The following is a 13,837-nucleotide window of genomic DNA, read 5'->3' as shown; positions in this document are numbered from 1 at the left end:
TCAAAGAAAAATGTCAAAACCACCCTCCCTGCGCAAAAAAAAAATCAAATCATGCAAACGGCAACAAAACATGAATGAAAAACACAGAATATAAAATACAAAAATCAAGAGTCCAGACATATTCAGTTCAACTCAGTGTTCGTTATCTGCAGGCTACTCTGATCAGAATCACACAAAATAGCAACACAAAAAGGAGCGACCAGAAACCAGAAACACATCATAATATGAACTACAGAGTCCGATCCACAAATCATGTCAATTAAACCTTGCCAAGAACAAGGACTTTGACACCATCCTCCGACAGGAGGGAGGGAGGGAGGGAGGGGGAGAGAGAGAGAGAGAGAGAGAGAAGAAAAAAAAACAAAAACTAAGGGACCTTCCTTTGGAAGAGAAAGCAAAAGAGGGGAGAGATGGTCACACATAGTCACCTTCCTCCAGCAGCAGCAAGGGAAAGGCCGTAGACAGCGCTGAACACCTGCTCGCCTTCTGCTCTCAATCTTCCTCGGCTCTTTAATCAGTGAGATTGATAAGAAAAGGAGTTGATTGTGTGCTCGTGCCCTGTCTGTGTGCTTCTTGGCCTCAAGGCCAAACACTTCACTCAAAGCCTTACAGAACACCCTTGCAGACTGCAAAGCCCCAGATCACTCAATTGGTCCAAAAGCACACCACCAAAATTAAGATCACAGGCTCCAACAGTAGCAGAACTACATTTGAAAAAAAGGAAGATGTTAAAGGTAGTATAATGTGCAAAAGGTATAATGAGAATAAAACAATCAATTTAGACAAATGCTGTAGTACTACATGTCATGTTTCATCTGTAGCTTACTTGGCCAGACTCTTGCTTGTCACAAGTTCTAACTCAGATGATGCTCCGGTGTTGTACTGGGGAAATGCTGCATTGCAGAAGGTTCTGTCCATTGGTTAAAAGTCAAATTTATTTGCCATATACATTTACAGTACTGTACAAAAGTCATAGGCACATGTAAAAACATTCTGTAAAACAAAGATGCTTTCAAAAATAATGAATTGAAAAGTTTCTAAATATCAAAAAAATTACTCTAAAGGGCAGTAAACAGTAAAAAACTGAATCAAATCAATATTTGGTGTGACCACCCTTTGTTTTTAAAACTGCATCAGTTCTCTTAGCAACAGGCTGCATCACTGTCTGGTATGGGGGTGGGGGCTACTGCAGAGGACCAAAAGAAGCTGCAGAAGGTTGTAAATCTAGTCAGCTCCATCTTGGGTACTAGCCTACAAAGTACCCAGGACATCTTCAGGGAGCGATGTCTCAGAAAGTCCATTATTAAGGACCTCCAGAACCCAGGGCATGCCCTTTTCTGACTGTTACCATCAGGTAGGAGATACAGAAGCCTGAAGGCACACACTCAGTGATTCAGGAACAGCTTCTTCCCCTCAGCCATCCGATTCCTAAATGGACATTGAATCTTTGGACACTACCTCACTTTTTTTTAATATACAGTACTTCTATTTTTGCATGTTTTTTAAATCTATTCAATATATGTAATTGATTTACTTGTTTATTTATTATTACTATGTTTTTTATTTTTTTTCTCTTTGCTAGTTTATGCATTGCATTGAACTGCTGCTGCGAAGTTAACAAATTTCACGTCACATGCCGGTGATAATAAACCTGATTCTGATTCTGAAAAATGCTGGAGGAACTCAGCAGGCCAGGAAAAGAGTACTGTCAACTTTTCGGTCCGAGACCTTTCTTCAGGACTGAAAAAAAGATGAGGAGTCAGAGTAAGAAGGTAGGGGGATGGGAGGGAGAAGTACAAGGTAGTAGGTGACAAGTGAAACTGTAGAGGGAGGTGTGAAGTAAAGAGCTGGGAAGTTGATTGGTGAAAGAGATACAGGGCTGGAGAAAGAGGAATCTAATAAGAGAGGAGAGTGGGCCATGGAAGAAATGGAGAGGAGCACCAGAGGAAGGTGATTGGTAGGTAAGGAGATAAGGTGAGAGAGGGAAACGGAGAATGGTGAAAGAGAAGGGGAGGAGCCATTACCGGAGGTTCAAGAAATCGATGTTCATGCAATCAGGTTAGAAGCTACCCAGACGGAATACAAGGCGTTGCCCGTCCAACCTGAGTGTGGCCTCATCGTGGCAGTAGAGGAGGCCATTGATTGACATGTCGGAATGGGAATGGGAAGTAGAATTGACATAGGTGGCCACTGGAAAATCCCGCTTTTTGGGGTGGGTGGAGCGTAGATCTCGGTGAAGCAATCCCCCAATGTATGTCAGGTTTCACCAATATACAGGAGGTCACACTAGGAGCACTGGATACAGTAGATAACATCCAACAGACTCATGTCGCCTCACCTGGAAGGACTGTTGGGGCCCTGACTGGTGTAGGGGCAGGTGTAGCACTTATTCCGCTTGCAAGGATAAGTGCCGGGAGGGAGATCAGTGGGGAGGGACAAACGGACAAGGGAGTCACGTAGTGAGTGATCCCTGCGGAAAGCAGAAAGTGGGGTGGGGGGAGAAAGATGTGCTTTGTGGTGGAAGTTACAGAGAATTATGTGCTGGACATGGAGGCTGGTGGGGTGGTAGGTGAGGACAAGAGGAACCCTATCCCTGGTGGAGTGTAGGAGGATGGGGTGAGGGCAGACATGTGCGAAATGGAAGAGATGTGGGTGAGAGCAGCATTGATGGTGGAAGAAGGAAAGCCCCTTTCTTTGAAAGAGGTCATCTCCTTTGCTCTGTAATGAAAAGCCTCATCCTGAGAGCAGATGTGGCGAAGACGAATGGATGGAGAGAAGGGGATGGTATTTTTACAAGTGACAGAGTGAGAAGAAGTATAGTCCAGTTAGCTGTGAGAATCAGAGAGTTTATAAAAGATATCAGTAAATAAACTGGAGATAGAGACAGAGAGACTGAGAAAGGGGAGGAAGGTGTCGGAAATGGACCAGGTAAATATAAGGGCAAGGTGGAAGTTGGAGGCAAAGTTGATGAAGTCAACGAGCTCAGCATGGGTGCAGGAAGCAGCACCAATGCAGTCGTTGATGTAGAATATGAAAAGTGGGACGGACACCAGTATAGGCCTGGAACATAGACTGTTCCATATAGCCGACAAAAAGGCAGGCATAGCTGGGACCCATGCGAGTGGCCTTGACTACACCTTCTGTCTGAAGGAAGTGGGAGGAGCAAAAGGAGAAATTATTGAGAGTGAGGACAATTTCCACGAGGCAGAAGAGAGTGGTGGTGGAGGGGAACTGGCTGGGTCTCTTGTCTAGAAAGAAGTGGAAAGCTTTAAGGCCCTCCTGATGGGGATGGACATCCATAGTGAAAATACGATGATCGGGGCTAGGGAACTTGAAGTCATTGAAAAGAACAAGAGTGTATGAAGTGTCACGGATGTAAGTAGGAAGGGACTGAACTGGGTCGGGGTGGGGGAGGAATAAAACAGAGTTGAGTTATACAGATTTATATTCGGTGTGGCAGGAACAAGCAGAAACAATGGGTCTACCTGGAAAGGCAGGTTTATGGATCTTGGGTAGGAGGTAGAAACAGGAGGTGCAGGGTGCAAGAACTACAAGGTTGGTGGCAGTGGATGGGAGATTCCCAGAGCTAATAAGGTCGGTGATGGTGTGGGAGGTGATGGCCTGGTGCTCCTTAGTGGGGCCCTGTTCAAGGGGTAAGTAAGAGGAGGTGTCTGAGAGCTGTCACCTGACCTCAGCAAGGTAGAGGTCAGATTGCCAGATTGCTACAGCACCCCACTTATCTGCAGGTTTGATGGAGAGGTTAGGGTTAGAGTAGAGAGAATGGAAAGCGGTGTGTTTGGAAGGAGTGAGGTTAGAATTGGAGAGAGGAGGGGTGAAATCGAGATGTTGATGTCTCGTCAGCAGTTAGAGATGAAAAGATCAATTCTCTTAGTCACACTGTCACGTAGTTTTATGAGAAAATTGGCTGGTGGGTTGGTCCAAGTATCTTGGAGAACATGCCACAATTCTTCTACAGAATTTGGCTGTCTCATTTGCTTCTGTCTCTCCAGGTAATCCCAGTCAGCCTCAATGACGTTGAGATCAGGGCTCTGTGGAGGCCATACCATCTGAAACCGTATAAAAGAAAACTAGGCTGCCTAAGACTTCTGCACAGTACTGTATCTGTATTAGGAATTTGCTATGATGTGTTGGCACAACGTACAACAAAGAAAATTCAACAATTATAAAGAATAAAGAATTATATAAAACTAAAGTTAGAGGTTAAAGTATGGATATGCAATAAATATCAACATTGTATATATATAAATATCAACGTGTATTTGCAATGTAAACAACATTGTGAAATATGGTTTAAAATGTTCACAATGCAACGCAGTGACTGAAGTAATAAACAGATTCTTCTCCGTGGATTGTCACCTTGTCATGGTGGAGAAGCTTGTGTGATCCTGTGATCCCGAGAGCTATGCTCCTGGTAGGGTCACCCATGGCGGTAAGGTCGAGGGTGAGGTCCCTGACAAAGAACAATCCATCCAAGACCTCAACGGTGGAACAGGCAGACAAAGTTACTTCGAACTCAACGGCTGTGAAGGCGGATGAAGGCTGCAACAAATCCACCAGCTCCAATCATCGTGGTTTCCATGCCATTGGAATCAGTTGGTTGATTTGTGAATTATCGTGTGCTTCTTGGAGTGCAACACCAAGTACACGTTAAACAAATACACGCACAGGCGTCTTCGCTCTGTGGGCCACTTCTTCAGAATGAAGACCATCATCCTCGACCTCGAGGGATAGCCACGACGACAATGACGACGATGGGATGGGCTAACGAGAATTGTTGATCATATTAATTGTCTGGGGGAAGAAATGTTTAAGATGGCATGAAGTTTTTGTTTCAGTAGACCTATAGGACTTTCCAGAAGGGATTAAACCTGTCCTGAGTGCTTAAAAAAATATGTTCATATAATTGCAGAGAGCAGAGCTGTTGTTCTTGGTGAACTGCATAAGTGCATTACATTTTGTGTCATCAACATGGGGCACCATGGTAGCAAAGTGGTTAGCGTGACTCTATTACAGCTCAAGGCGTCAGAGTTCGGAGTTCAACTCCAATGCTGTCTGTAAGGAGTTTGTACTTTCTCCCCATGGCCGTGTGGGTTTCCTCTGGGTGCTCTGGTTTCCTCCCACAGTCCAATGGCCTACTGGTTAGTAGGTTAATTGATCATTGTAAATTGTCCTGTGATTAGGCTAGGGTTAAATAGGTGGGTTACTGGGCAGCACACCTCATTGGACCAGGAGGGCCAGTTCTATGAGATATCGCAAAATAAAATAAGTAAAAACAAAATTTCTAAACCAAGATCACCCACCTTCCCCTCACCTGGTCTCGCCTATCACCCACCAGCTTGTACTCCTTCCCCTCCCCCACCTTCTTATTCTGCCTTCTGTCACCTTTCTTTCCAATCCTGAGGGAAGTCTCGGCCCAAACTGTTGACTGTTTATTCCTCTCCATAGATGCTGCCTGACCTGCTGAGTTCCTCCTGCGTTGTGTGTGTGTGTGTGTTGTTCCAGATTTCCAGCATCTGCAGAATCTCTTGTTTTACCATTTTACCATATTGCTTTTCATAGGAGCTTTCATTGCATATACTGACACTGCTTACACCTCAAAAGTACTTCACTGGCTATGAAGGACTTTGGGATGTCCAGATGTTTTGATATTAATAAACATAGAGAAAATGTGAAAAAGGGTTTATACCAAATAGTCTGATTTATCTGGACCCAAGAATGAAATGGTACTTCACCAGTATTTAAATTGTAGCTTCATGAATATGTAACTCTGCATCTGGCATTTCAATACAAGCATTTCACAAATTCTGCCTTTTGAATGTTGTTTTTTGTCGAACAAACTGAAGCCACTTCTACCTTAGGGGAATGGATTGGACTGGGGGAAAAATGATTCATGCTCTATCAATGGCACTCTGAAATGTAAATAGAGAGAGTCCTGGACTGTTTCCTATAGTGTGGCACTGAACATTATGTGTCGCTATACTTGGAATAATCCACTGATCTTGCCCGCATCAATCTTCAGTCAACCCACATACAGCAGCCAAAGTGATAAATAGGAATCCAGGAGAGTGACATGCAGTTCCTTAAAATAAACTGGCTAATCCCTGCATAAGGGAAGAATTTGGTACAAATCCAATAAACACTCATGTATCATCTGCAATAATTTCAATTTAGTGTCTTTCAATATTAATTCTGCTGTGCTATATTGTTGGGAAAATTGACAAAATGTCATTTATTTTAAGGAAAATACAGACGAACATGTTAGGAACAAATTAAACTTTCATCAGCAGGAAGGTTATGAACAAAAACTTGATTTTAAATACGATTTTTGAACTTTGGTAGAAATTATGGACAGACAGTCTTCCGCTTTGCTTCCAGGATTTTTCTACCAAAGTCGTTAATTGCGTTGGGATCCATCATACTTTGGAAGCCTGTGTATCTCGCCCCAGTCACTGACATCTGACGTTGGGGTAGGAGTTTAAATTTGCAAGCCTTTGGAAGGGTGCACAGCTGTGTCCACCCTCAGGGTGTGTACATGCGTCCAAGTCCTCTTGTCAAACAATATTGTTAGATTATTATTTTGAGGGATTGTGGAACGTGACCCAACTACCCACATCCCCCCTCCCCCGACAACTGCCTCATCCCTGTTCAAAAGTAACTTTGTGTTGGCTTAGATTTCACTGGATTAATCCAACCCTGGGGAAGTATTCGCAAAATATGTAATATAGCTAGAAAGTACCAGGTAGATGGAGAAGAGCGTTCTTTTAGATTGTCGTAACCGGATATCTTAATTATCACATTGCGAAGTGGTTCAGGTGACACTATTACAACTCAGGGCACTGGGGTTCCGAGTTCAATCCCAGCGTCCTCTCTAAGGAGTCTGTATGCCCTCCCCATGGAAACTGGAACTGAATGCTCCAGTTTCCTCCCACAGCCCAAAGATGTACTGGTTAGTAGGTTAATTGGTCATTGTAAATTGTCCCATGATTAGATTAGGGTTGAATCGGTGTTTGTCGAGGGTTGTTGGGCGGTGTGGTTCAAAGGGCCGATTCTGCACAGTATCTCTAAATAAAAAAAAATAAATAATGCACCCTCCAAACAATGCTATCCCTATAAGGATCAACACGGAGCTGGAAGAAGCTCAAGCTGTCTTCTTGTTCAGAATTAATTCCACAGTGAAAATTGTATAATATATTGTGCGTCTTCACACCGCCATGTAATGTTCACAGTGCAGCACTTCTTTCATCTGCATCTGAACAGATGTTGGGCTATTTGTGCTATCTAAAGGGCAAAATAAATAGGGTATAATTATGACTCCTGGAAGAGAGCCAAGAGACAAAAGCTGAAACCAAGAACCAAACTAAACGCAGTGGGTGGAACAAGCTGTCCGCCTGAAGATTTTTGTGGTCTGCAGATCAGACCAACAGGAAGGGCTAACTGATGCCTAGACCACTTACAAATTTGTCACAGAATATTTTGTTGTGCAGCTGGTAAAGTGTGTAGGAGACAGACTCCTCAAGTGAGGTCAGTTTGTACTTTCTTCCAGTTCCTCTATGAATAGGAGACAGGAGAACTGACACCTAACTTTAATTTCTTGCTTGACATAGTTAGGTGGTACATCAGATCACCTTGGTGGGGAACATGCCCTTTCTGCATCTGTACGTTGAAAATTGGTTTACTAATATGAATGGACACTGTTCTTTCCTTTTCACCAGAATATTATGGCTAATTTTCCTCTTCCCCTCTTCAGACATGAGAAGGGGTAGAAATAACAATGAAAATATAATGCAAATCATTGACAGATTTTTATATTAAAAGTGAATGAATAGGAGCTTTCACCAATGTTCCAGCCGTTGCATTGTTAGCCAGCAACATTTGCTTTTTTGAGAATCTGTCCAAAGAATCACACATTTATCTGAGTTAGAATAGCATTGGAGTATTTCAATAGGGGTTTAAAATCTGCTTTTTATTCAAAAGCAACTTCACAGAAAAATGTAACTCATTGATTTTATTCCAACGATATTTTTAAACAAATTCTCCACTGTGAAAGTGACTTTTAGGATCATACTACCACCCATTATCGACAGAGGGGTCTAATATCTAAGGGAAGACCAGAAAAATATCTAATTTCTCATTTAGTAAGCTCATTATTGGTCCAGAACCTATTTATAACCTTCGTCTACTGTGTCATCAATAATTCAACATATTCCAACAACACTGAGACTAAGAAGGTTAGGCCTACATACTTATTTATAATTAAGAGTATTAGTAATGGCTGGGGTCACCCATCTGTAAAAACATTGCCCAGAAGACAATGGCAAACCACTCCTGTAGAAAAAATTGCCAAGAACAATCATGGCCATGGATAAGACCATGATCACCTGCGTCATACGACACGGCGCATAATGATGATAATGATTACATCAAAACATACAGTGAATTAAAGTAAACAAGCAACACAATCTGAGGACGTGGTGGGGGAAGCCCACAAATGTCACCACACATTCTGGCGCCAACCTAGCGTGCCCTCAGTGTTCACCAGAACAACACGCAGCCAATATATGACAGGCAACATCAGGAAAAAAAAACCCCTTCCCACTCCCTACCCACACATACAGATGGGCCTCCAACCCCAGGATAGGCAGCGTCCGGGCATCTGACTTTCAGGCTGTGGCTCCAGACTCATAGACGTTGGGCCTCTAAACTCTGGACTTGCAAACCCAAGTCTTCAGTCTTCAGGCTTCAACTTCCAGTCTTGCCATCCTTGGGCTTCAAGCTCTGGACTCACTGACCTCTGGGCTTTGACCCCAGGATTTGCCATTCATGGGCCTCTGACCTACTGACTGACCTCAGGCCTCTAATTCCAAAATTGGCTGACCTCAGACCTCTGGACTCGCCAACCTATGGTCTCTGATCTTCAGGCTTCAACATTTAGACTTGCCAGACTTGGGATTCTCCATTCAGACGTGCCAACCTCTGGGCTTTGACCCGGGGACTTGCTGATCAAAGGCCTCTGACCTCAGGACCTGCCAACTGACCTTGGGTCTCCAGTTCTGGACTCGCCATCTTAGCGGCTTCAAACTTCAGGTTGCAACATTCAGACCTGCCAACCTTGGGCTTTGACTGCCTGAATCACTGACCTTGGCCTTTGGTCCCAGGACTCATTGTTAAATTAAAATTAAAAATAAATGCACAAAGTGAGGCCAAATCAAGAAACTTAGTAAACTTGCTCCAGGGGTTCCCAACTTGGGGTCCACGGAGCCCTCGGTAAATGATAGGGGTCCATGGCATTAAAAAGGATGGAAACTCCTGACTTACATGTAACATGAGGTAAAGTTAGTTTCCACTGTCCATAAGAAGTCCATCACCCTTAACATTTCCCAGCTATAAAGGACGTTATCTGTCTGAATGTCTTCATAATGTTTTTGTTCCCTAAGGAGTCTGTTCATGTGCTAACTGTCCAACATGATGAATCACCAGTCTGATAGGACCGATGGTATTCAGAATATGTTTCTGAAACAATACAAAGCTCTGAACATTCTTATTCATTCCTTATTGCTGCTTCCTCAACTGCTTTCTATTCAGAGCGTAAATGGTTAATTACTAACTTTTCTAAATTGTGATGAAAGGTCACTGACTTGAAATGTGAACCAGGTTTTTCTCTCTCTGCAGAAGCTGTCCCAGCTGCTGAACACTTCAAACCTGTTCTATTTCCTCAAAAAAAAATCTTCCTCCTAACCCTCTTCCCATTCACACTATCTGATCCCAACCCTCACAACATCACAATGCTTGGGAAGAGAAATTCCAAACTGGAAAGCAATTGTAAAATTACTAGCCAAAATAATTAAGCAAATAATCTCACAATTATTGAGCTCGGGCCTGTGGAAGTTGTCTAATTTCCTGATATTATGTGCACAGACCCTGTACACTTGGTTCTGGGTGTCTTGTGAGAACCCTAATCCAACCAGAAGGTTCGAGCACAATCCCAGAAATGACAGCCACTCTGATTTTTACTTATTTGTGCAAAAAAAAGAATGTGTTGAAATAATTATGCATCAGAGCATTGCTTTCTGCCCTTTTCATACAGTTTATCTCCAGCTAGGTAATACATATGCACTGACTCATTGAACAGGTCAGTAATTTTTCAGACTGTGATGATGAAATCATATAATGTGTCTCAATAGGATGTATGTGTGAGGAATATTAAAATCCACCTGGTCATGCATAGGAAATGCAGTGAACCATTTACTGGAAATAAAATTGAAAACCAAAGTAAAAAGCAAAAAAATATGCAGCAGATTCATCAGCATATGAGAAATGGAAAAGGTATACTTTGCAGGCACAAAGCTTTCATTGTTTCAACAACCAAATCTTCCATTTATGTAACACCTACCATACGGCAAAATATCTCAAGGTACTTCACAGGAGTACAAAATAAAGTCAAAGAAATATGAATGGCTACAGGATAGTCTGTGGTCCATGGTTTCTACAGTGTTGACTTGTAGAGCAATCAATATAATTCTCTCACTTATGCCCACAGCCCTAAGAATTATTCTTTGTCAAGAGCTAATCCCTTATGAAAGCACTGGTTCTGTTTTCTTCACCCTTATTGATGGCGAGTTCCTCCTCATGCTTTCTCTATGGTATAAAAAGCTTCCTGTTATATCCCTTGTGTCTCTCCTCAAGTATTCTGATGCCTGGAAAATTGGATGCTGTGGAGGAGGTGGGGGTGTGTGGTTGGCCACTCAAGGAATTTCAGTTCAAAGTTGATGAGCTTCAGACATTTCAACACCTCAGGAAGGGAGAGAGTTACCTGGACACACTGTGTTCAGGAGGCATTCATTGACTTAAGTTTGATCACTGTTCAGGATGTCACTTCAGGAGAGTGAGTGTGAGAGTGGAAGTGAGAGTGTGTGTGAGAGAGAGAGAGAGAGAGAGAGAGGGAGAGGGAGAGAGATGTTGATTGATTATCTGGAGAGCAGGAATGGCATTCTTAAAAGAAGCTATGTGGGAAGGCCATTCATCTCAACTTCTTTCTTACCACTGCCCTTCATTTTGCCTGTTTGCTCTCAGTCCTGTTATAGGTTTACAGCTTAATCTGCTGAGCTCCTCCAGCAGGTTGTGTGTTGATCTAGATTCCAGCATCTGCAGTCTCCGGGATGAGGAAGGGGGTTTTGCTGAGAGGTCATGTGCAGCTCAGAGCAAAGCTGAAAAGAACAAGAGAAGTGATAATATCCAGATTATTACCTAAACCCTGTGTAGACTGGCAGAAGGTGAATAGGATTAAAGAAGTAAATTGCGCAACAAACAATCTGCTGGAGGAGCTCAGCGGGTTGAGCAGCATCTGCAGAGTGGGGGCGGGAAAGGGCTGTCCACATTTTGGGTCGAAACCCTTCACCTGAAACACCAACAATTCCTACCCTTCCACAGATGCTCAATCTGCTGAACTCCTCCAGCAGTCTGCTTGTTGTTCCAGGCTCCCAGCATCTGCAGTCCCTTGTGTTTTCCATCAGCGAAGTAGGGGTGTGCTTCAAAGGCTGATGTGGGAGAAATGCATTCTGACTCAAGGGGCACTGGTGCCTGTGCCAGGGCAGAGGGAACTGTTCTGTTGGGACAGGCTTCATTTGCACTGTGCAGTAATCAAAGTGTGAAGGGAGGGACAAAGTTGTGAGTAGAAATTGAAATTAGAGTAAGTATCTCAAAATGTAAGATTCTTTAGTGAAATGCATGCTGTATTTGTAACAAGATAGGGGAATTGATGGCACAAATAGAAATAAATGAGTTTGATTTAAAATCTTTTACAGAGACAAAGCTGCAGAAAAATCAGAACTGGAAACTTAATATTCCAGGTTATTCAGTGTACCAAACAAAAAGGCAAAAGGGAAAAAAGGTGCAGGCAGAGTTATTAATGAAGGAAGGAATTGCAGTGGCAAGTAGTGAAATAGATACAACAAATCATGATGTGGAATTGGTGGGGTGGAAATAATGCACAGCAACGGAAAGAAGAAAGAGGTAAAAGTGGTCCATTGGCCTCCAAAGTTTTGCCCCATGGAGACAAAATGAGAATCAGAATCAGGTTTAATATCACTGGCATATGTCATGGAATTTATATATATAAGATAGTTAAATTAAGTAAGTAGTGCAAAAAACAGAAATAAAAAAGTAGTGAGGTTGTGTTCACGGGTTCAATGTCCATTCAGAAATTGGACGGCAGAGGGGAGGAAGCTGTTCCAGAATCATTCGGTCTACGCCTTCAGGCTTCTGTACCTTCTTCCTGACGGCAGCAATGAGAACAGGGCATGACCTGGGTGATGCGGGTCCTTAATAATGAACACCACCTTTTTGAGTTATTGGACCTTGAAGATGTCCTCGATACTACAAAGGTTAGTGCCCATGATAGAGCTAAGATTACAATGCCCTGTAGCTTATTTCGATCCTGTGCTGTAGCCCCCCACCCACCCCCGTCCCCTCCATACCAGAGGGTGATGCAGCCAGTTAAAATGCAGATGACAAAAATGGAAAAAATATTGAAGGGTGTGTAACAAGGAAACTCTAAATATTGTGGGTGATAAAATCATAGAAGAGAAATTTGGAGAATGCATCAAGGGCTTTTTCTTAGAGCAATATGTTTTGGAACCTGCCTGATTTTAGATTTGGCCATGTGTAATTAGATCTTGTAGTTAAGGATCCAAAAGGGAATAAAGATTATAAAGATAAAAATTGTCTTTATTTGTCACATGTATATCGAACCATAGAATGAAATGTGTTGTTTTACGTCAATGACCAACACAATCCAGGGATATGCTGGGGAAAACCTGCATGAGCTGCCATGCTTGCTTTCCCACAACTTACTAACCCTAACACATACATGTTAGGTTATATAAATTGTATAGGACATTGGTGAGGCCTAATTTGGAATATTGTGTGCAGTTTTGGTCACCTACCTACAGGAAAGGTGTAAACAAGGTTCAAAGAGTGCAGAGAAAATTTACAAGGACGTTGCTAGGTCCGGAGGGCCTGAGTTATAAGGAAAGATTAAATAGATTAGGGCTGTATTCCTTAGAACGTAGAAGGTCAAAAGGAGATTTGATAGAGGTGTACAAAATTATGAGGGGTATAGATAAGGTAAATGCAAGCAGGCTTTTTCCACTGAGGTTGAGTGAGACTGCAACCAGAGGTCATGGGTTAAGGGTTAAAGGTGAGACATTTAAGGGAAATTAAGGGGATGGTGGTGTCTGAAAAGAGGATGCTGTCCAAGTTGCATGCCATCTTGGACAATGTCTCCCATCCACTACATAATGTACTGGTTGGGCACAGGAGTACATTCAGCCAGAGACTCATTCCACCGAGATGCAACACAGAGCGTCATAGGAAGTCATTCCTGCCTGTGGCCATCAAACTTTACAACTCCTCCCTTGGAGGCTCAGACACCTTGAGCCAATAGGCTGGTCCTGGACTTATTTCCTGACATAATTTACATATTACTATTTAATTATTTATGGTTTTATTACTATTTAATTATTTATGGTGCAACTGTAGTGAAAACCAATTTCCCCCGGGTTCAATAAAGTATGACTATGACTATGAAACTTCTTCACTCAGAAGGTCACGAGAGTGTGGAATGAGCTGCCAGCACAAGTGGTGCATGTGAGCTCAATTTCAAATTTTAAGAGAAGTTTGGATAGGTACATGGATAGTAGAGGTATGGAGGGCTATGGTCTTGGTGCAGGTCGATGGAAGTAAGCAGTTTAAATGGTTTCAGCATGGACTAGATGGGCCAAAGGGCCCGCTTCGGTGCTGTGCTTCTCTATGACTCTAT

Source organism: Mobula birostris, chromosome X, assembly GCF_030028105.1.
Source record: "Mobula birostris isolate sMobBir1 chromosome X, sMobBir1.hap1, whole genome shotgun sequence".
NCBI lineage: Eukaryota > Metazoa > Chordata > Chondrichthyes > Myliobatiformes > Myliobatidae > Mobula > Mobula birostris.
The sequence above is the reverse complement of the archived record's forward strand: the minus strand, read 5'-3'. Positions refer to the sequence as shown.